At 34.0% G+C, this 21,357-nt stretch overlaps 1 protein-coding gene across 1 annotated transcript in view; it reads left to right on the top strand.

Moving 5' to 3' along the window:
- Positions 1-21,357, top strand: part of LOC123524214 (trafficking protein particle complex subunit 13-like) — a 140,404-nt gene that overhangs the window by 76,113 nt on the left and 42,934 nt on the right. The gene's annotated exons all lie outside the window — the stretch shown is intronic.

Genomic DNA, 21,357 nt, shown 5'->3' with positions numbered 1-21,357 from the left:
GATATTATGAAATAATCAGAATGTATTCAGTTTGAATATGTTCTGTCATTATTCAGACAACATTGTTACTTCATGTTCAGACATGTTTCAGCAAAATTGTAAGTATGACATATTTCAGAATTTTCAGACACTGATAAAAAATTATTTTCATGAGGGTTCATTTAGTTATATAGATTTTGTGAATTTTTGTGCCCCCCCATAAATGGTGGGGGCATATAGATTTGCTCTTGTCCGTCCATCCGTGCGTCCATGCATCTGTGCGTCTTATTTATTTGCTGGCTCCTCCCCCTATTTTTAAAGTTATAGCCCCTGAAAAAGTAAAGAAATGCACATTTTCACCTAATTATGTGCCTAACTCAAAAAGTAGTTAATGTTAATTAATGAAACCTTGCTTGAGTCTTTATCATAATGTGACCTTGCACACACTACTGCATGTACATGCCATTAAAAGGGTCATAAAATTGGCCTTAATTTTTTCAAACGTTTTTAACAGAGTTTTAACAGGTCACCATTAAAATTCACCCATTACTTCTTACTATTTAATGGGATTTTCATGACCATAGTTTTAATGCCATACATTAAAAAGCCATGAAATAAGTATATTAAAACCCTGGTAAAATATACCTTGTTAAAATGACTTTGATGGCCATAAAAAGCTGCTTAAATTAAACCATTAAAATAAGTTAACAGGCTCCTTAAAACTCCGTGAAAAATTTTAATTGGCATGAAATTAATGTGCCATTAAAAAAATACCCCTTAATTCCACATTAATTAGTAAGAACTAATGGGGCCATTAATTTTTTTAATACAATGTACTCTGTTAATGGCCGTTAATTATTTAAAAAATGATTAATGGTCTCATTAAATATGCCAGATTCAGTTTTAATGGGTTCGTAATATTTTAATGGTATATCAAATTAAGGGCCATGAAAATTTGCCATCAGAATTAGACATCTTAAGATAATCAACTTCATATTTATATTTGCCGTATTGATTTAAACTATGTATTACTACACATGTAATAGTATATATACATATGTACTGTTTTGTAAAATGTTTGAAGAATATTTGTTTCTTCTTTTTTCTCTCATTATTTTGTAATGTAAACACATGTAACAGCCTCATACATATTGTCATACTGTATCCTTATTCTGTCATATGTTCATATGAAATGAGATAATAAATGGATATTGTGTTGTATTGTGATGTACTGAGAAGGGTTTACAGGTACCGGTTTTTAGATCAAGTGACCATGTAGGTAGTTTTAACTATTCAACATTATAATATTGACAAACATTCTGACCAAGTTTTTATTGGTACAGATATTAGGCATCAGGTGTATTCAAAAAGCAACTGTTGATGACAATGTCAGCGCACAATGGGCAATCACAACTTAGCTCTACTTCAGTACTTTGTGCTCATGTGCATGCATTTAAACAGCTAAGAGCAAATGTTTGAGGGATTGCATCACAAGTAGCTTCCCCACTCCCCAATCAAGCGTACCACACTCTTTGATTCATTGGAATGAAGAAGCGATTGATCTGCCCATGCCCCAAATGAATTTAAATCAGACTGTAAATCTTCACAATCATGTGTACTGTTCACTTCTCTATAAATCTTAGTTTCTACTCAAAGATTGGAAAATTCTAAAATGTAAACTGGTCTGGACACATTTTATAATGTAAATTCCTTACCCCACCCATTTTCTTATACAAATGCTGATTATTTGGACAGGAAAAACAAAAAACAGAAAAAGTGGCATGCATCAATACATATTTACCCTTACCAAAATAATGTAGACTGATGTTATCAAATAAATTGATATCTTTTCATCCGACTTTCATTGAAATAAATCCGATTTTTTGTAGGAATACAATTTGGCAAACATTTGAAAAAAATGGCGTAACTGCATCAAGGGGAAATAACTTTAATGCAACTAAATATAACATCATGATATATTATTGACGATGTATGCGTAGTATGTATTTATTGTGATTAAAGTCCACTTTAGAACAATATGGGACTGGAATTAAAAACATTCAATGGGAGTGCAAGCCAAAAACCAAAAAAAGGAAAATATACGAATCACATTTTACAGAATGAAGGATTTAATGGGCATCACATTGCTGTTAAGGGCCATTAAGTTTACTCTTAAATGAAATTGTACAGAACCTGAACATTTAATGGGCATTAAATCAAATTTAAGAGCCATGACAAATCCTGTTAAATTCAAAATATACAGAATTTCACTATTTTTTCAAAGCCATTAACTTTTTTAGCTACCAAACTAAATTTTTAATGGCATGATTCATGGTCAAAAATGGGTGTTTTAATGGTATTTTAACATGTAACCCATTAATATTGTGAAACCTGTTAAATAAAGTGATGCAAGAATTAATGGGGTTAATTAACGGGTTTTCCTATTTTAATGGATATTTTACAGGGTTTTAAACCATGTTTAATGGTATGTGCATCCAGTAGTGACACTTGGCATTCTTCTTGAGAATCTTAGCGTTTATTACAGAGTTATGGCCCTTGAAATAGCCAAAATAGTGGATTTTTTGTTTGTGATGCTCTTGGCTCAAAAAGTATATATGGTATAGAACATGAATCCTTTTTATAATTTTTTTTTGAAACTATACCCCATTAAGACTGCAAACATTTGTATTATTTCCCCTTACTTGTGGCAAATGTACCAGTGGGGGCACACCCTGTGTCCTACAGACACATTCTAGTTTGTTTATAATTTGAAAAAGTTAATTTGATATTTTTCTGGAACATCTAGCAGACTGTTGCTAAATAAGTGGAAACAGAGTATATTGATGATCCTGACATGGGGAACTTGCTGTATCATTATTATACAGTGTGTTATACATTATTGGAATTATCATAGATCATTGGTCAGTTGGTAAATATCTTCTAAATCCGACAAATCAAATTATTGCTTCTGAGAAATATTAGGTGGACTTAGGAGATGTTCCCCAAATCAATTTTATGGAGAGAAATTACTCTTCCCTTGTGTTATTATTTGAGCTGCGCCATGAGAAAACCAACACAGTGGCTTTGCGACCAGCATGGATCCAGACCAGCCTGCAGTCTGGTCAGGATCCATGCTGTTCGCTTTCAAAGCCTATTGCAATTAGAGAAACTGTTAGCGAAAGCATGGATCCTGACCAGGCTGCGCGGATGCGCAGGCTGGTCTGGATCCATGCTGGTCGCAAAGCCATTATGTTGGTTTTCTCATGGTGCGGCTCATTTATCTGGTTTTTTCGCAGAAATTATAACATACTAATTACTGTATAAGTGGATTTAGAAGAGGGTCAAAAGTTCGCAGTGGCTCAGATTCTAGATGTTGTGCGATCGAGTTAAAATAACTGTGAAATGCCGTAAACTTTTTTTTTTTTTTTTAAAAGTATTAGGTATTAGTTTGTTTTCTTAACTTGACTGAAATTGAATACATTGGCTGATATTTTTGAGAATTTCTTAGATAAGCAAATTTTGTGAACAATTACTATTTTACTCATCAAAGGTGGTTCAATTAGATCTTGGTTGTGTAATATCAGTATTTTTGGCATGACTTAAATTTTGCAAATTTTAGAAACAGTCCAATTATTTGAGGATCAATATTATTATTATAACCTTAACCTTTAGCATGCTGGGAATGTGCTCTGCTTGAATTGTAAAGTTCATTCAATTTGCTCCAAAATTGGAAGAAATATTGTCAGAGTAGCAAACAGCTTGGAACCTGATCAGACGCCGATTTAATCGGCGTCTGATCTGGTTCCAAGCTGTTTGCAAAGGCTGTTAAATTCACCTGCAGCAGGCTAAGGGTTAAAAGTAATAAAAATCAGACGTTTCGCAAGACACAGTTTTTGCAAAAGTAGTGAAAATTATTCACACGACATTGTGGTATTTCCGATTTTACAGCAGGGTCTTTAAAACCCAACAACTCAAAAGGGAGATAATGACAAATTTTATATAGACAATAAAACATGAATTTTTGATAGGGATATGGCACTATAATGTAACTGCATGAACTTAAATAATTTTGTGAACAAAATATATGAAAAAGTACAGAATGCCTGCAAGGAAAGTGCCAGATCTTTGCATCATGGTGAGGTATGTGTTCTCTATGAAGATCTGATGAAAGCCGTTCCATCTGAAGTCATTCTGATTCACTTGGAGAGGTTTATTCAGTTACTTGTGGAGAACAGGTTAGTACTGGTCTAAAATTCAGGAACACTGGTTAGTTATCGCAGACTATCATTACTTAGCTGAAAGACTGTTGAAAAACAGCGCTTCCTTAAAAAACCCAAATAAACAAAAAATGTGCTTTAAAATGCCACTTGAATGGAGTTTACCACTCTTAAACCTATATCTGTATGCCATTTTATTAACATATTTATGGCAAAATAACTAAATCCACCTTAAAACTGATGTAAAATAAGTACTGAACGTGCTTAAGACACTACAGTATTATAGTAGAATGCATGTTCATATTATCCATAGGGGAAATTCAATTATCACATCTGATAGAGGAATTTTTCAAATTAGTACAATCTTAGAAAAATGGAATTTCATCAAGGATATTGCATATTTGCATGATAAGCAGTAAATTGTTCAAGAATGATACAGCACCATCACTAAATCTACAATATTCCTCCAGAGCTTAGAGCATAGAATCTGGAAGTCATAATAAACTTTAAATATAAATACACAGACCTCTGTGGCTGGAATAATTCTATAATCTAGAAGGTCTTTTAGAAGCATTGAACAGAACCAAGTGAAAGAACAGCTTGGAGACTAGGGTTGGTTGGGTCTTCATGAAAGATTGATGACATGTGCAACACCTCTCGTGCCACCTGTAAGCTCCATAGTTAGGTAGTGCTTCTGAATTACTCCGGCAATATGACTTTTTTTTTTGTGTCGATCCATTCGCCATAAAATCCAACTCACTTACTCACTCCCCGAATCACTCAGTGACCTTAAGGCATGTCATTTCTATGGGTTTTAGTCTCACAGGGGTCATCATGTGAGGAAGCCACCCAGCAGACTTTATGGGAGTCAATGGTGTCTACTAAGGTGTCAGCCAATGTCTTATATAATGGCCAGAGGGGCATCTGGGGTCTACTCCCCCCTTCCCCACCCCCCATTTCTCGTATAAGTTGGATGCTGGATTCAAACCATATAACCTAAGTGTAAGTTTGAATCGCTGGTCCACCCTGTCTAAAAGTTCATGAACTGCTGATATGTGTCTAAAAGTTCATGAACTGCTGATATATGTCTAAAAGTTCTAAGATAGGTGTATGTGAAGCCCATGATTTGTATTTAAGTCATGAACAGTTCATGAACATATTTTGTATGGATCTGTTCATGAACAAATTTAGTTCATGAGATTCATGAGCACATTTTAGGGATTTGTTTATGAATATTTCATGAATTAGATTATAAATTGGCTTTACAGTCAAACCTTTGTCAAACCAAGTCATTTTGTAGTTTTTTATTATTTCAAACCTATGAAAAATTCAGCAGATAAATTTTTATCATGCTATATGCAACTTATAATGTTTTAGTGTTCATAAAAGTTCATGATTAAATTGTGTACAAAAGGATTTTTTAATTCCAGTTGATAATTATTGATGTATATTTTAATGTTCAGGATAGTCCTTGAAAAAATTAAATTTGTTCATGAATTAAGTTTGGCAGAGATGTATGGTTCAAGTCCACCACCTCAAAATTAAATGAATTATAATTGTTCATGAACTCACTTTATGAACTTAAACCTTCAACCATCTATGAAATGATCATGAACCTTTTATCAAAACTATGTTACTCATGAACTTCATCTCCACTGAGTGTAACAATAAAAAAACAACAAAATAATAAAAGCATTATGGGACATGGTTAACATTTCCTATCGCAATTAAATAAGAACATCAAAATGCATTTGTATTATCTTAAAATGAGCATTATAATTTTGCTTATTATCAAAATGTGTACAGAAAATATTACCTTTATTGTGCAGTCTGTATCCTGTACTCACAAAATGTATGTATGCCTGTAGATTAATGGTTCAAAAAAAAGAAGAAAAGAAGCAGATTTTGCATGTGAAGAATAATTATATAGGTGGAATTAACAGCTCAGTTTTCTGATAAAGCCGATTTCTTAGGGAGAAGTCATTAAATTCCTTAGGGAGAAGTCATTAAACTTGTACTTCAGAGTATTTTATCAAGATGATATTGCTTGATTATGAATCAGTTTTAAGATAAGATGTAATACGAAAATTGAATTTAGATATTGCTTCTACAGGATATCGTAGTTTAGAGACAATACGTGTTTTAGCTTGACTATACGAAGTAATATGGAGAGCTGACTTGCCCATGTTCGCGTCTGCGTCAACACCTTGTTTAAAGTTTTGATGCACTTTCACTTTATTTCTGTTATTACTTAAAGAATCAATGCTTCAAACTTAAAATAGTTATTTCTCATCATTACCCACATCACATGACACAAGGGCCATATCTCCAATATTTTATGAATTCTGCCCCTTTTACTAAGAAGTTTTGACATTCTTTTACTGTATCTCTGATATTACTAGATTGATTCGATTCATACTTAAAGTTGTTGTGCTTCATCAGTTAAATTGTGAAGATAGCCAACTTTGAGTTTTTATAGAGAATTTCGTACTGGTAAATAAGGAAAGAGAGATTATCTGAAACCTAAAATTAGCATTGTTAATATGTATAGCATACAGATGCCTTATAGACAATCTGACTAGAGTACTGGCAAAAGGTGGGTAACAGTTTCTGCATTGATAAGAAAGACCACTTTATCAGCTTTTTGCTCTGAGGGCTTAATAATATACAAGTTAAAGCATAGCAAAAGTTCCTTCTAGGGCACATCTTTATAAATATATAATGATCATCTTGCATACATGTGATAAGTTCAGAATCCCAAAACTGGAGGTTTGCCATTTTTCAGCTGGAGTTGGGGTCTCAAAACTGGAGGTTTTTTATCGACATAAATTAAACGCGCGGACACATAACTTAGAGGCAAAATCCAACATTTTTGGCCACACAATAATGTATATAAGTCTACACCAGAAGAAACAATCCTCATAACTCTTGATTCGAATTTTGACAGAGTTATGCCACTTTTTAACTTCTTTTTTTTTTTAAAGTTTTATATAATGTCTTATATCTCTTTTACATACAAAGCTATTGCCTATTATGCCCCTTTTACTGGCAAAGCTTTAATTCAGAGTCAATCACTGAGAAAAGTCGAGCATGCTATCTTACAGAAGCTCCCTCTTGTTCTGACTTTAAACTTTCTTAACAGATTAAATTTGTAGAAACGAAGTCTCAATTTAGGTCTGAAATGAAGGTGAACATGCATTAACATTATTCTACTCGAGGCCTTAAAAAAACGAAGCTCTAAATTGGTCTGAACACAACTCATAAATTATGTAAATTCCTTACCCCACCTACTTTCGTATAAAAATACTGACGATTTTGACATGAAAAATAGAAAACAGAAATGCATCAACATGTATTTACCCTTATCAAAATAATGTAGATTGATGTTATCAAATAAATGAGTGTGTGTTTTCATCCAATTTTCAATGAAATAAGTCCGATTTAGTATCAAATTAATTTGGTAAGAAAATGGCGTAACTCCGTAAGGGGAAATAACACTCCTGTCCTAAAAATAGTAATGGGTTGGTTTTTCCAACAATAATTTATGTGATTTTATTACCGAGCAAAATCAAAATTCATTTCAGTTGGGAATTATTTCTTATGACTGAGAGTTTTTTGCTTCAAATTGGTAAAAAATGGTGCTTATAATTGGGCTTTAAAAAAAAAACCTTGTACAGTTTTCAAGTACGTCTATGCTCCAGAGAGGGCCCTGTACTTTAATGGGAAGAAGAAGATTGAGAATGGGCAGATATTCGGCCCCGTGAGACAGGTGGAAAAGGCCCTGCTTGTCTAATCCCTTATCAAAACAAACAATTAATAATTCACCTGTGAAAAACAACTCTTTCCTCCAGCTACATGTGTGTCAAACATGTATAATACACAACAGTCCGTGACACTTTGATTTACTGTCTAAACATGTTTGGCACTCCTCGGTAATTATCAACCCAGTCATAATACTGATTTTTATTTTTTGAAAAGCGGGAGAAATATGGTTTTGGTCGGGAGACGGGAGGCAAGGTGAAAAAATCGGGATTTTGACCCTCCCGCGCGGGAGATCACATGTATGCATCTTGTACAATTTTGGTTGCACTATTTATTTTAGATATTTGTCATCAGTGTGTCACCCAGAAACCCAGGACTGGACGCAAGGACAGTTTAAGACCATTGAATTTCTAACTTACTGACATATATTATTCGCTTTATTTTTTTCTGTTTTACATTCTAATGTAGCGATTTGATGCACTAACAGTCTATGTCCTCAGATGCAACAAGCTTCATGGTCATTGATCAAGTAATTCGTGGCTATAATTTAGTAGTATCTGTCCTAAATCTCGTGATGTGACCAGAGCTCCAGATAAGCTTTTGGTGCAATTGGGTATTTACCCATCACTTTTTGGCTGAATTGGGTATTGGAAATTTGAACTGGGTAAAAATAATATCATTACCCAGCCTTTTCAAAAGTAATTGGGTATTTGCTAAAACCAATTGGGTATTTTACCAATCTCGCACTAACAAATGAGTATTTTTTGCTTACAGTATACATGTTATATATCATCAAACAGGACTGACTAAGTATTTTAATGGCGCTCTTCAATGTTTAATACAAAAACGTATTTAAAATTGTAATGAATGTTTCATACTGTTGTTTTCTTTTTCACTTTTAATGCAGTCAGAGATCAGTTCATCCACAATATCCCGAACGATTACCGCAATATGCATTCTCCTAAAAGATGTCATCCACTATTGGTGACACTACATCGTCACAAACAAATAACTGTCATTGTTGAACAGCAAAATATCCCACTAATTTGTTTGTGCTGCAACAATGTTTTGTTTTGCAACCTCTTTTACATTTTATCAGCGTAAAGAAATGGTTTACAAAGCGTCCAAATAACACAGATCAGCCAACTGAATGGTCCTGTAATTTTTCCGATAAATTGCAACCTGTTCTGCGGTAACGTATAACCAGTCAGTCAAATCTAGTGTTAAAGTCTCGTACCCGTTCAAGTTATAAGGAAAATGCGATACACAAGCGATTTTTTACGAATTGGGTATTAGGAATTTTACTTGCGTTTCAGTACGCACACTGTATGAATTCAATTGGGTTTTCTGCAATTTTAATTGCGTAAATACGCAAATACGCAGCTTATCTGGAGCTCTGTGTGACATCCATTAAACATTCGATGCGTGAATATATTGCGCACAATGAGAGGGTCACAATGGGGTTTGTTTCACATACTGATCATGCATTTGAAGGTAACGATGTATGTTAACCTTTGTGACAAATAAGATGTTTGGCATGTTTCAACAACGCAACTTTTCCATCCTAGGGTTTAGTAGTATGTAATCCGCAGAGAGCTTTCAGCCAGAGTCGCCTCAATTAGGAAAGAATGATTTTAACGTCAGAGGTTATTTCTAAAGTCACGGAGTTTGATTGGCCAGCTTGTAACGACAACAGTTTTTGAGGTCAGTTGCTCAATCAAGTGTGACTTACCAATTCTAAGTGTTCCTTCTCAAGGAACAATAATGTTTGAATTGAACTGAGACTGATCAGAACTCACCAGATTTTGGATAGTACCCAGGAATTCAATTTTCCTGTAGGGAGGGTTTTGTTTTTTATATGATGGTTTGTGACAATGATATGCACCAGTATTAATATACTTAATTATTCTCAAATGCATCACTGACAACTTCTGGTGATGCAAGATGAAAATCATAACTGCAGGTGTTTCTAGTTATAATTGTCGTAACCAATTGTGATTCTTGCATCAGGCATGCATGGTGACAGAAAAATGTGCCTGTTGAACATACCGATAATGCTATGTACCAGCTAGTGCTCCAATATCATTTACTCTCAAATAAAAAACCCAGGACTTGTCATTTTTGAAAGATAGTAGTTAGATATCAGCAGTTTCAGCATTATCTTTTGAATAGTTCAAGAATATTTCAGAACAGTTCAAGAACAACATATATAGGACAATTCTGGAAATGTTAATTGACCAAACATTTATCTACTTGATTGTTCAAGAACCAATAGGTTCAAGAACTGTTTGATATACTGACTTGAACATAGTATTAGAACAGTTCTTACAAGAACAGATCTTAAAGTAGTCTGATCTCCAGATTTTGGCGAAAAATGATCTTTTTTAGCTCACCTGAGCAATGTTCAGGTGAGTTTTTCTGATCGCTCGATGTCTGGCGTCCGTCGTCCGTCGTCTGTCGTCTGTCGTCCGTCGTCTGTCAACATTTAGCTTGTGTATGCGATAGAGGCTGTATTTTTCAATTAATCTTCATGAATATTGGTCAGAATGATAACCTTGATGAAATCTAGGCCGAGTTCGAAAATGGATCATCTCGGGTCAAAAACTAGGTCACTAGGTCAAATCAAAGAAAAACCTTGTGTATGCGATAGAGGCTGTATTTTTCATTTAATCTTCATGAATGTTGGTCAGAATGATAACTTTGATGAAATCTAGGCCGAGTTCGAAAATTGGTCATCTCGGGTCAAAAACTAGGTCACTAGGTCAAATCAAAGAAAAACCTTGTGTATGCGATAGAGGTGGTATTTTTCAATTAATCTTCATGAATATTGGTCAGAATGATAACCTTGATGAAATCTAGGCCGAGTTCGAAAATGGGTCATCTGGGGTCAAAAACTAGGTCACTAGGTCAAATCAAAGAAAAACCTTGTGTATGCGATAGAGGCTGTATTTTTCAATTCTTCTTCATGAATATTGGTCAGAATGATAACCTTGATGAAATCTAGGCCGAGTTTGAAAATGGGTCATCTGGGGTCAAAAACTAGGTCACTAGGTCAAATAAAAGAAAAACCTTGTGTATTCGATAGAGGCTGTATTTTTCAATTGATCTTCATGAATTTTGGTCAGAATGATTACCTTGATGAAATCTAGGCCGAGTTCGAAAATGGGTCATCTCGGGTCAAAAACTAGGTCACTAGATCAAATCAAAGAAAAACCTTGTGTATGCGATAGAGGCTGTATTTTTCAATTGATCTTCATGAATTTTGGTCAGAATGATTACCTTGATGAAATCTAGGCCGAGTTCGAAAATGGGTCATCTCGGGTCAAAAACTAGGTCACTAGGTCATATCACGTAAAAACCTTGTGTATGCGATAGAGGCTGTATTTTTCAATTGATCTTCATGAATTTTGGTCAGAATGATTGCCTTGATGAAATTTAGACCAAGTTCGAAAATGGGTCATCTCGGGTCAAAAACTAGGTCACTAGGTCAAATAAAAGAAAAACCTTGTGTATGCAATAGAGGCTGTATTTTTCAACTGATCTTCATGAAATTTAGCCAGAATGATTACCTTGATAAAATCTAGGCTGATTTCGAAAATGGGTCATCTGGGGTCAAAAACTAGGTCACTAGGTCAAATCGAAGAAAAACATTGTGTATGCAATAGAGGATGTATTTTTAGCTCATCTGATTTTTTGAAAAAAAATGATGAGTTATTGTCATCACTTGAGCGGTTGTCGGCGTCGGCGTCGGCGTCGGCGTCTGCGTCGGCGTTGCCTGGTTAAGTTTTATGTTTAGGTCAGCTTTTCTCCTAAACTATCAAAGCTATTGCTTTGAAACTTGGAATACTTGTTCACCATCATAAGCTGACCCTGTATAGCAAGAAACATAACTCCATCTTGCTTTTTGCAAGATTTATGGCCCCTTTTGTACTTAGAAAATATCAGATTTCTTGGTTAAGTTTTATGTTTAGGTCAACTTTTCTCCTAAACTATCAAAGCTTTTGCTTTGAAACTTGGAATACTTGTTCACCATCATAAGCAGACCCTGTACATCAAGAAACATAACTCCATCTTGCTTTTTGCAAGAATTATTGCCCCTTTTGGACTTAGAAAATCAGTTTTCTTGGTTAAGTTTTATGTTTAGGTCAGCTTTTATCCTAAACTATCAAAGCTATTCCTTTAAAACTTGCAACACTTGTTCACCATCATAAGCTGACCCTGTACAGCAAGAAACATAACTCCATCCTGCTTTTTGCAAGATTTATGGCCCCTTTTGGACTTAGAAAATATCAGATTTCTTGGTTAAGTTTTATGTTTAGGTCAACTTTTTCTCTTAAACTATCAAAGCTATTGCTTTAAAACTTGCAACTCTTGTTCACCATCATAAGCTGACCCTGTACAGCAAGCAACATAACTCCATCCTGCTTTTTGCAATAATTATTGCCCCTTTTGGACTTAGAAAAATCATTTTCTTGGTTGAATATTATGTTTAAGTCAACTTTTCTCATGAACTATCAAAGCTATTGCTTTAAAACTTGCAACAGTTTTTCACCATCATAAGTGGACACTGTACATCAAGAAACATAACTCTATCCTGCTTTTTGCAAGAGTGATGGCCCTTTTTAGACTTAGAAAATCATGGGTAGGACAATATTTCTATTATACAAAAAAAATCAGATGAGCGTCAGCACCCGCAAGGCGGTGCTCTTGTTCAATTGATCTTCATGAAATTTTGTCAGAGTGATTGCCTTGATGAAAACTAGGTCCGTTTTGAATATGGGTTATCTGATGTCAAAAACTAGGTCACTAGGTCAAATTAAGGAAAAATCTTGTGTATGCGATAGAGACTGTTTTTTTTCAGTTGATATTTATGAAATTTGGTCAGGTTGATTGCCTTAATGAAATCTAGGTCGAATTTGAATATGGGTCATCTGAGGTCAAAAACTAGGTCACTTGGTCAAACCAAAGAAAAAACTTCTGTATGTGATAGAGGCTGTATTTTTCAGTTGATCTTCATGAATTTTGGTCAGAATGATTGCCTTGATAAAATCTAGGTCGAGTTTGAACATGGGTCATCTAGGGTCAAAAACTAGGTCATATCTAGGAAAATGCTTGTTTTATCGCAAGAGACCAATTTTTTGGTCCAATCTTAATGAAAATTGGTCAGAATATTTGTTTCCATCAAATCACTAGGTCAAACATGTTTTACACTGTTATGGAGTGTTTCTTAGGTGAGCGACCTAGGGCCATCTTGGCCCTTTTGTTTAAAATTGAAGTCTGGTCATATCATGAACATTAGAACTAGATTTTTTAATGCTAAACTGCCTTTAAAGAGCCAAATCAAGAAAAAAAACATGCCTGAGTTGGGAATCGAGCCTCAGGGCCACCTGCATTCTTGACCAGCACACCACAGAGGAATAATATGTACTTTCCTTAATAGAAAGCTTTATTAATTAAGGCAGTTCACCTCATGTACCCAGTTAGAAATGCTTTATAATTTTGAATGGAAAAATTAGTAAAAAGAACTGTTTCTTAAGTGTCTCCATGCATTTATAATCTGTCAGTAACTTAAGTTTTAAAGCCTTCTTAATTAAGAAAATATAGCAATTTTTCTGATATCTAAAAAATTTCAACTGGAAAGCACAAAATAAGGCAGCAGAAACATTCATATTATATTATTTCAAAAGTTTTCTGCAAATTTTAGGTTGACATCTTCAGTTGAAAATTATAATATGAAAGTGAATTGGTTTTAATTGACTTTGAAAAGAGTGTCTGATTTTATGTATTCTTGTTATATCTTGATGATAAAGGGAAATAATTTGCTCCAAAAAACATGGTGATCAGCTTTATTTTATAAGGTAGGTGGATAAATGTAAAATCATTTGAAACAGGGTAATCATAAAAATTGTCTTCCATCAGCCAGAATTATACCACATAAAAGAAACTACACTAGCTATAAGTCTTACCAAATGATAGTGCCACTGAGAACAGCGGTATAAATCAAATTACCTTTTTTATGGTTTCCGCAGGTATACCACTAATTGCCTATTATCTACTGTCTAGGTAGCTGTTGTTAACCTAATAAATCTGGCAACATTTTATGATCATCTCAATTATTCGCATTAATGACATCATTGTCAAAATACTGTTTTCCTTTTCGACAGTAAATACAGGAGTTTTTTTATGTTACCTTTATTTTTTTACAGGTGTACTGTCTTTGGCAGAAAGATTCCAAAATACTCGAGATATGAAAATTTGATTTTTAAGCATTTACAATTTTCTGTGTACAGTTCATACTTTACCCCTTGGCGCTTGTTTTGTTTCTTTCCATCACTTTATATCTTACATTGTCCATTTTTAAAAGTTTTTTATCATTTATGAACTCTTTGGTAAGTTATGATGTTCAGCATGAACAGTTCGTTTTCTGTTTATGAACTATCTACCAGTTCATGAACACCATCTTAACAATGTTAGAAAACATTATAGGTTCATGAACAGTTCAAGAGCTTATGATTCATGAAGAGGTTTTATGAACATTTTATGGACATTTCAAGTATGTTCATGAACCAGATATCAGTCTTATGTATAAAAAAGTTCCGAGCAAAAGTAAGGAACATTTTATGAACCTGAGTTAATTATTAACACTTTATGGACAGTTCATGCACAGTGACTGTTCTTGTACATCTGCCAGCTCATGAACATCACCTCAGTAGGGAAGGATCAAGCCCATGACTATCTCAGGGGTTGAGTGGTTAAGGTCGCTGACTTCCATTCACTTCAGCATTCCCATTCACACAAAAATCCGCGTAATTCACGCATAAAAAGTCACTTGGGCGCAAGTTTTAAAATTCCAGGGGTACAATGCACGCGTTAATATTCTGACAGAAAATACATTGTTCGTCCATAAAGAGCCGAAATTCAAGTAACCAGACATTATTTTTGATCCGCACACGCAAATTACCGCATTACACACTGTTGACAATTTACTATGTGTCAAGACGTGTTGAATTTACATGCCGATAGCATAATTTAAGCTCCGCCTACTCCAGGTACTTGTGAGATGTTCGCGAGAACTGTGACAGCGAATCAAATTATTCGTAAAACTAGACGCGATAGTATTCAGCCAATCAATGACGCTTTTACATCTTTGACACTTTCCGATAATTGTCAACATGTGCGGTGTTTGGACGTTTTTTTTTCAACAACATAAGTGGTCAGCTGGCATCTACTACACAGTTATTTGGTCTCCATTGTAAAAGAAAGACTCGTAAGCTGCTTGTTTATTAATATTTACAAAATGACAGGCAGACTGACTTTCATCGGGCAATTTTCTACAAATTACTTTTCATTTTTATTCGAGTCCGATACTGTTCCTGCTAAATAAGTATTACCCACCGAGTTTTTATAATTTTTTGTTGCTATAATTGTGACAATGTTAATATGTAAAACTCAACAAAACAGAACAACAGTGACTTTTGAATGAACACTGATATGTAAAGCCTCTAAGCAGAACAGCTTTGGGACCAAAGGATTTTAATTTGGTTACAGATATAAAAGGTGTTATTTTTAATGTATTACTATATAAAAAACTTATATTCCAGACCAAGGCAACTGTTAATTTTGGAAGGATTCATCTTTTATTAGCTTACCGGAACTTTGTATTTATGATGATGTTTGGACAACCTGTGTCAACATTTTACTTTAAACATCTTCTCCTCTAAAACTACCGGTCAGAATTACACCAAAATTAAGGAGTAGCATACTGAAATTGACATCTTTGAATTCAGTAGTTTAGCTTGGCCCCTTTTAGGGGCTGCCAGGGCTCAAACAAAATCACCTTTAAATGATTTTTACAAAGAAGTATAAAATACACAGAATGGCAACTCTCTGTAATCTCGCGTGAGCTCGTGTCAGAGCGTGATTCGGCGTTATCTTACTAAAAACAAACATCGGCGAGCATGGAGTTACAATTTGTACCTTTAAAACTACATTTAAAATACATGTTAGCTTCTAAAACAAAATTAGTTTAATTTGAAATGGTCTTAAGACACGAAGTACACGTTTTTTCTGCCATCGAAAGAAGCGTGGTCATACGGTGATAATTATTTTACCGATGAATAATTGCTTTCGCATACAAAATGGCGCGTGGAGAAAGCGCCACTTCCAGTAAACGAGATCTCGTTTTTTTGTCACGGGAGGTTGGCGAGATTTGCTCTATATGCCTTTCAAGTTGCCAATCTATTTATTTTTATAGCTCTTTGATTTTTACTTGTAAACCAGATGTATTGGATCTTTCCCATTATGGCATACTTGGTTTCTTGCATCCTTCTAAGGTCCTGTCTCAAGTTTGTTAACATCCTTCTAAGGTCCTGTCTCAAATTTGTTCACATGGTTCCACTAATTTGCCCTTCTAATGGGCCACCAGATCTAAAAATATAAAAACCTGTAAACAAATTCTTCTCATGGACCACTTGATGGATCTTCGCCAATCTTAGTTTGTAACAGTTTAGTATGGACTGCTGTCATATTTATTTAAATGGTTATGCTTGGCAGCTCTTAGGGGCTTCCACAGTTAAAAACAAAATGATTTTAAATGGAAAGGCAACGTTGTTCTTAAGTTAAGTTTGTTAGCTGGGATTTCTTAAATCATTTAAAGAAGTGAAAGAATTTTCAAAATCGGAGTAAAAATGAGAAAGTTATGAGCATTTGAATATTTGGTCAAATTGGCAGCCATTTTGTTCCCATGGCAACAAAAAACAAAATGGTGGATTTATTAATTTTCAGATACACATTTGAACTGTATTTACTTATTTCTGTAAAACAATTTCTCTACTTTTTCCAGCTATAATGATAGAAATTATCATGTTTTACATCTTACACTCAAGAAACAAATGAAATTAATCTATTCAAAAGATTATTTGTTAAACAAAAATTCAGCAGTGTGTAAATGACGTCATAAAAACACTAAAATGGCTACCTCCATGATCAGCCATTTTCTTAAATTTCAAACTGCCATATTTTTTTCAGTAGTTGTCAGATTTTAAAAATTCTTTCAGCGTTATGAAAGGCTTGAGGATGTCTTTCATACAGAACTAACTTATTGTCAGGCTTTCTGTACCCTTTAATGAACTGCTTAATAGATGTTCACAAAACTTGGCCAGAAGCACTGAGACGTCAGTGTAACGTACAGTTCTCCTCAGGTGAGTGACTTAGGCCTATTTGGTCCTCTTATACTGTTTAGAAGGGTTCCAATTTAAGCTTGTCCAGTGACAGATTTCCGTGTTAAATTTAACGTTTTAAATCTTAAGTGAAGAAATTATCTAAGAAAATTGATAGAATTGAACTACTTGTGAATATCTCTTTTAATCATAGACTCCGTATCTTTTTTTGTTACATTTTGAGAAATAAATGCATTTTCTGAGCATATTTCAATCCATCTTCACTAAATATGTGTTTAAGAAACATTTAATCAAGCTTTAGTGTAAGAAAATTTAGGGGAATCTTCTTTTAAGAAATGAGGTTTAGTCTGAAAATGACTTTCTTCTGGAAATTAAATTGCATATCCTGTACTAATTCATCAAAATGGAAAACATTGAGAATTTATACACCTCCACTCTGAGTTAAGGGGAATTAGGCCAAGGCAGATTTTTGCAGCATTTTAAAGGCAGTTAGGGGATTGTATTTTGATTTGTAATATGAGCTAGATTAAACAGATTTTCAAATATTTTGCTGATAATAAATATTTCTTTCCTACATACCAGTATATATGAGATATGGTTTTTAAGGCAAAAGATGAAATATATACTTAGGGAATTTGGCCAAGATTTATAAAAAAAATATACTGGCATGAAAAGAGGGTCCTGTAAGCAATTCAGAGACATATACTTCTAAGTGAACAGTAATTATTTCTAATGAAGAGACCATAACAATTTAGAAAATTGTTTGGTCGCAGAGATGTGAAGTAGGTATTACTCGTTTTGGATCTTGGACATCGAGTCTCTTGATTCATTAGCTAATTAAATCTTCCTAATTAAAAGATCCACTTCCATATTGCTTTTTTGTAAAATGCTTGGTTCGCCTTTTAAGGAACAACCCCATGTGATTCTGGGATGATCTGTGTATGAAGTGTCTTACCATTGCAGGAAAATGTAATGGACACTGTGACCGACATGGTCTGAACACTTGGTTTTGCTGTATCTCTGTCATTCCAGCGGGTACAAAAGTTTTAATTCCATAACTGAAGTTTTTATTTGATGTAATTAAATGAGATGTGAAATGAAAAGTTTTAGTCTTGTTTGGCACCATATAACCTATACTGTGTTGGTGGGCCGCCATATAAACTATACTGTGTTGGTGGGCCGCCATATAACCTATATACTGTGTTGGCGGGCCACCATAGAACCTATATACTGTGTTGGTGGGCTGCCATATAACCTATACTGTGTTGGTAGGCTGTTAAACTCAGATCAAATCAAAATCCGATTTTACTGAACAAGGCATGAAGGTTACAGTGACGTACATTTTTACATATATAGCATTCTAAAGAACTCAGAAGCTGACAATTTGGAACTTTTACGATTTGTACAAAAGCTTGATTTCTAAGGAATTTATTGTTGCACATTTCAGTCAATTAGGACAAAAGAGGTTTTAAAGTACTGATTTGTCGTAGAATTTTTATAAAGCTTTTAGGATATCTTAGTTAGCATGAAAGCAAACATTTAAATATTAAAAAATATTGTAAACTTAAGAAAAAAATGTTTTAAAGAAAATTTCTTTGGCCAGAATTTTTCACAGGGAAAAATACATTTTTGGTCATAAAATTGTCATTATCTTAAAAATTCAAGAAGATCCTACCAGAACCACTGGAGATTGTTTTAGAATTATGTATAATTTCTGTCTGGGTCTTGGCAATTTTAAAGCAGAAATTCAGGAAGAAAAACTTTAAGAGATTTAGTGGATCATGCAGTTAAGGTTTATACTGTCTGGTATATACCTCTGAACAAAAAAGAAAAAAAATGAAAAGAGCAGTCAGATGTCTCAAAGGATGGCAATTCATCCATCAGTTCAGTTGTATGTGTTTTTGTGGTCTGTTTGCAAAATCATTTGTCATATGAAGATTAATGTAAAGAAATCTGGAAGTTTCTCTTTTGTTCAGAAGACTGTGGCACTAGGTCATACCAGTAATCTGGCAGACATAATAAATTGATTTTGGCAGGAAGATTTTATGTTCTCTGTAGTTGTCTGCCCAATGATACTGAAAACATGTAAGCAAGCATAATTTTTGTCAGCTAGTCAGTACTTTGGTTCATTAATATTCATGGGGCACCGTGGACAAGATCGCAGACTTCGAATCACTTGCCCCTCAACGATGTGGGTTTGAAACCTCACTTGCGCCATTTTTACAATAATGTCTGCAGAGACATTTTCTCTCTGTTATATTGCTCTTCAAGAGAAAAACCAGGCTAAAATGACTTATTTTTATTGTTTCCATGTAGCTAGAGTGTCTGCGGACGAAAAAAATGATATATAATACATCTATATTTGTATAAGTTTCAGCAGTTCCACTGAATGTGTCGCATTTTTAGCCATTTTTCAGCGTTATGCTGTTGCACTGAAAAATTGGATAAACTGTGTTGAATTTTGTGGAAAGACTATGAAATGCTGAAGATTGTTTGTAACCTTTTTTACAACTTCAACAATATCGCTTTTAGGTATTTTTTATTTCAATCAAATCGGATAAAAACTCAAAGATACAGCAATTTCTGCAAAACAATACTCCGTTATGCTGTTTTTCTACAAACAACTGTGTTAATTTAAAATAGGTGAAAAATATGTTGTAAAATGCATAAAAACTATTAAACATAATTAGATATTTGCTTAAGTATGTTGTTTTCAATAATAAAGTATGGAATTGCAACCAAAAAATGATATTGCTAAAATAACATTTCTTGTATTTTCACGGGTACTTGAATCAGAATATTTGTAGTGTCCGCAACGCAGTAGATACAGGAAATAAAAGTGATCCAAATGACAGCGAGTTACTGATTACAAAACGCAGTTGTGATGCACATTATTTGTGCAAAATTATTTTGCTGCTATGCCAACAATAATTTTTACATATTGGATTTGCTGACTGTAGTGTCCGCAACATTTTGTAGTGTCCGCAACACTTATTATTTTTAAGAAACCAATTTTATCAGCTCAAATTCTGTGTTTTAAATGTCCATATCATTCTGTAAGACAATGGAATTTATAATTAAACCTAAAGTGCCAACAAAAATAAAAATGAAACAGGGCTATAACATAAAACTTGCTAAGAAGCCTTGCAGCTTTTGTCGATAAGAATATTAAATACGTATATTAGTTTGTATTACTTAGGGTCCAAGATGAAACCATGAGTAGTGTTTTCAAACTAGTTTTATTAGTATTGACAACTGAAGATACAGCTGAACAGCATTTTAACTTGCAAAAGATTTTGTAGTGTCCGCAACGTTTTGTAGTGTCCGCAACAGACCTAATATACTTAAATCTATCCTGCTTTTCTGATTTTTGACATTTTTTTTCAATCAAATTACCTGAGTATACATATTTAATAATGGTCTTTGCTGGATTATACCATAAATTCTAAGTCCTCATAAGGCATGTTATTTGCAAAAAAAAGGAACTAAACTTTATGAATATTCAAAGAAGTTATAAATAGCTCGTTACAACAAAAATGACACAAATTATTGAAGGAACTTATGCAGGTATTGACTTGAAACTTCACATGTGTCTTCGGGGTTATTAAACTAGTTGATAGCGGCAAGTTCCATAACTCTGACCTTCATTTTGGCTAAATTATGCCCCCTTTTGGACTTAGAAAATTCTGGTTAAAGTTTTGCGTGCAAGTACATACAGCTAATACTAAAAGGCATATAGATTTGAAACTTATTTTTTCTTTTTCTAGATCAATTACCAACTTCACTGGGTCAAGTCCCATAACTCTGACATGTATTTTTTGCAAATTATGCCCCCTTTTTGACATAGAAAATTCTGGTTGAAGTTTTAAATGAAAGTTACTATCTCCAAAACTAATGCAGAAATTGACTTGAAACTTCACATGTGTCTTCGGGGTTATAAAACTAGTTGATAGCAGCAAGTCCCATAACTCCGACCTTCATTTTTGCCAAATTATGCCCCCTTTTAGACTTAGAAAATCCTGGTTAAAGTTTTGCGTGCAAGTACATACAGCTATTACTAAAAGGCATATAGATTTGAAACTTATTTTTTCTTTTTCTAGGTCAATTGCCAACCTCACTGGGTTACATGTAAGTCCCATAACTCTGACATGTATTTTTTGAAAATTATGCCCCCCTTTTGACTTAGAAAATCCTGGTTAAAGTTTAGCATGCAAGTACAT

This window comes from Mercenaria mercenaria, chromosome 3 (genome assembly GCF_021730395.1).
Source record: "Mercenaria mercenaria strain notata chromosome 3, MADL_Memer_1, whole genome shotgun sequence".
Lineage (NCBI taxonomy): Eukaryota > Metazoa > Mollusca > Bivalvia > Venerida > Veneridae > Mercenaria > Mercenaria mercenaria.
The sequence above is the reverse complement of the archived record's forward strand: the minus strand, read 5'-3'. Positions and strand labels throughout refer to the sequence as shown.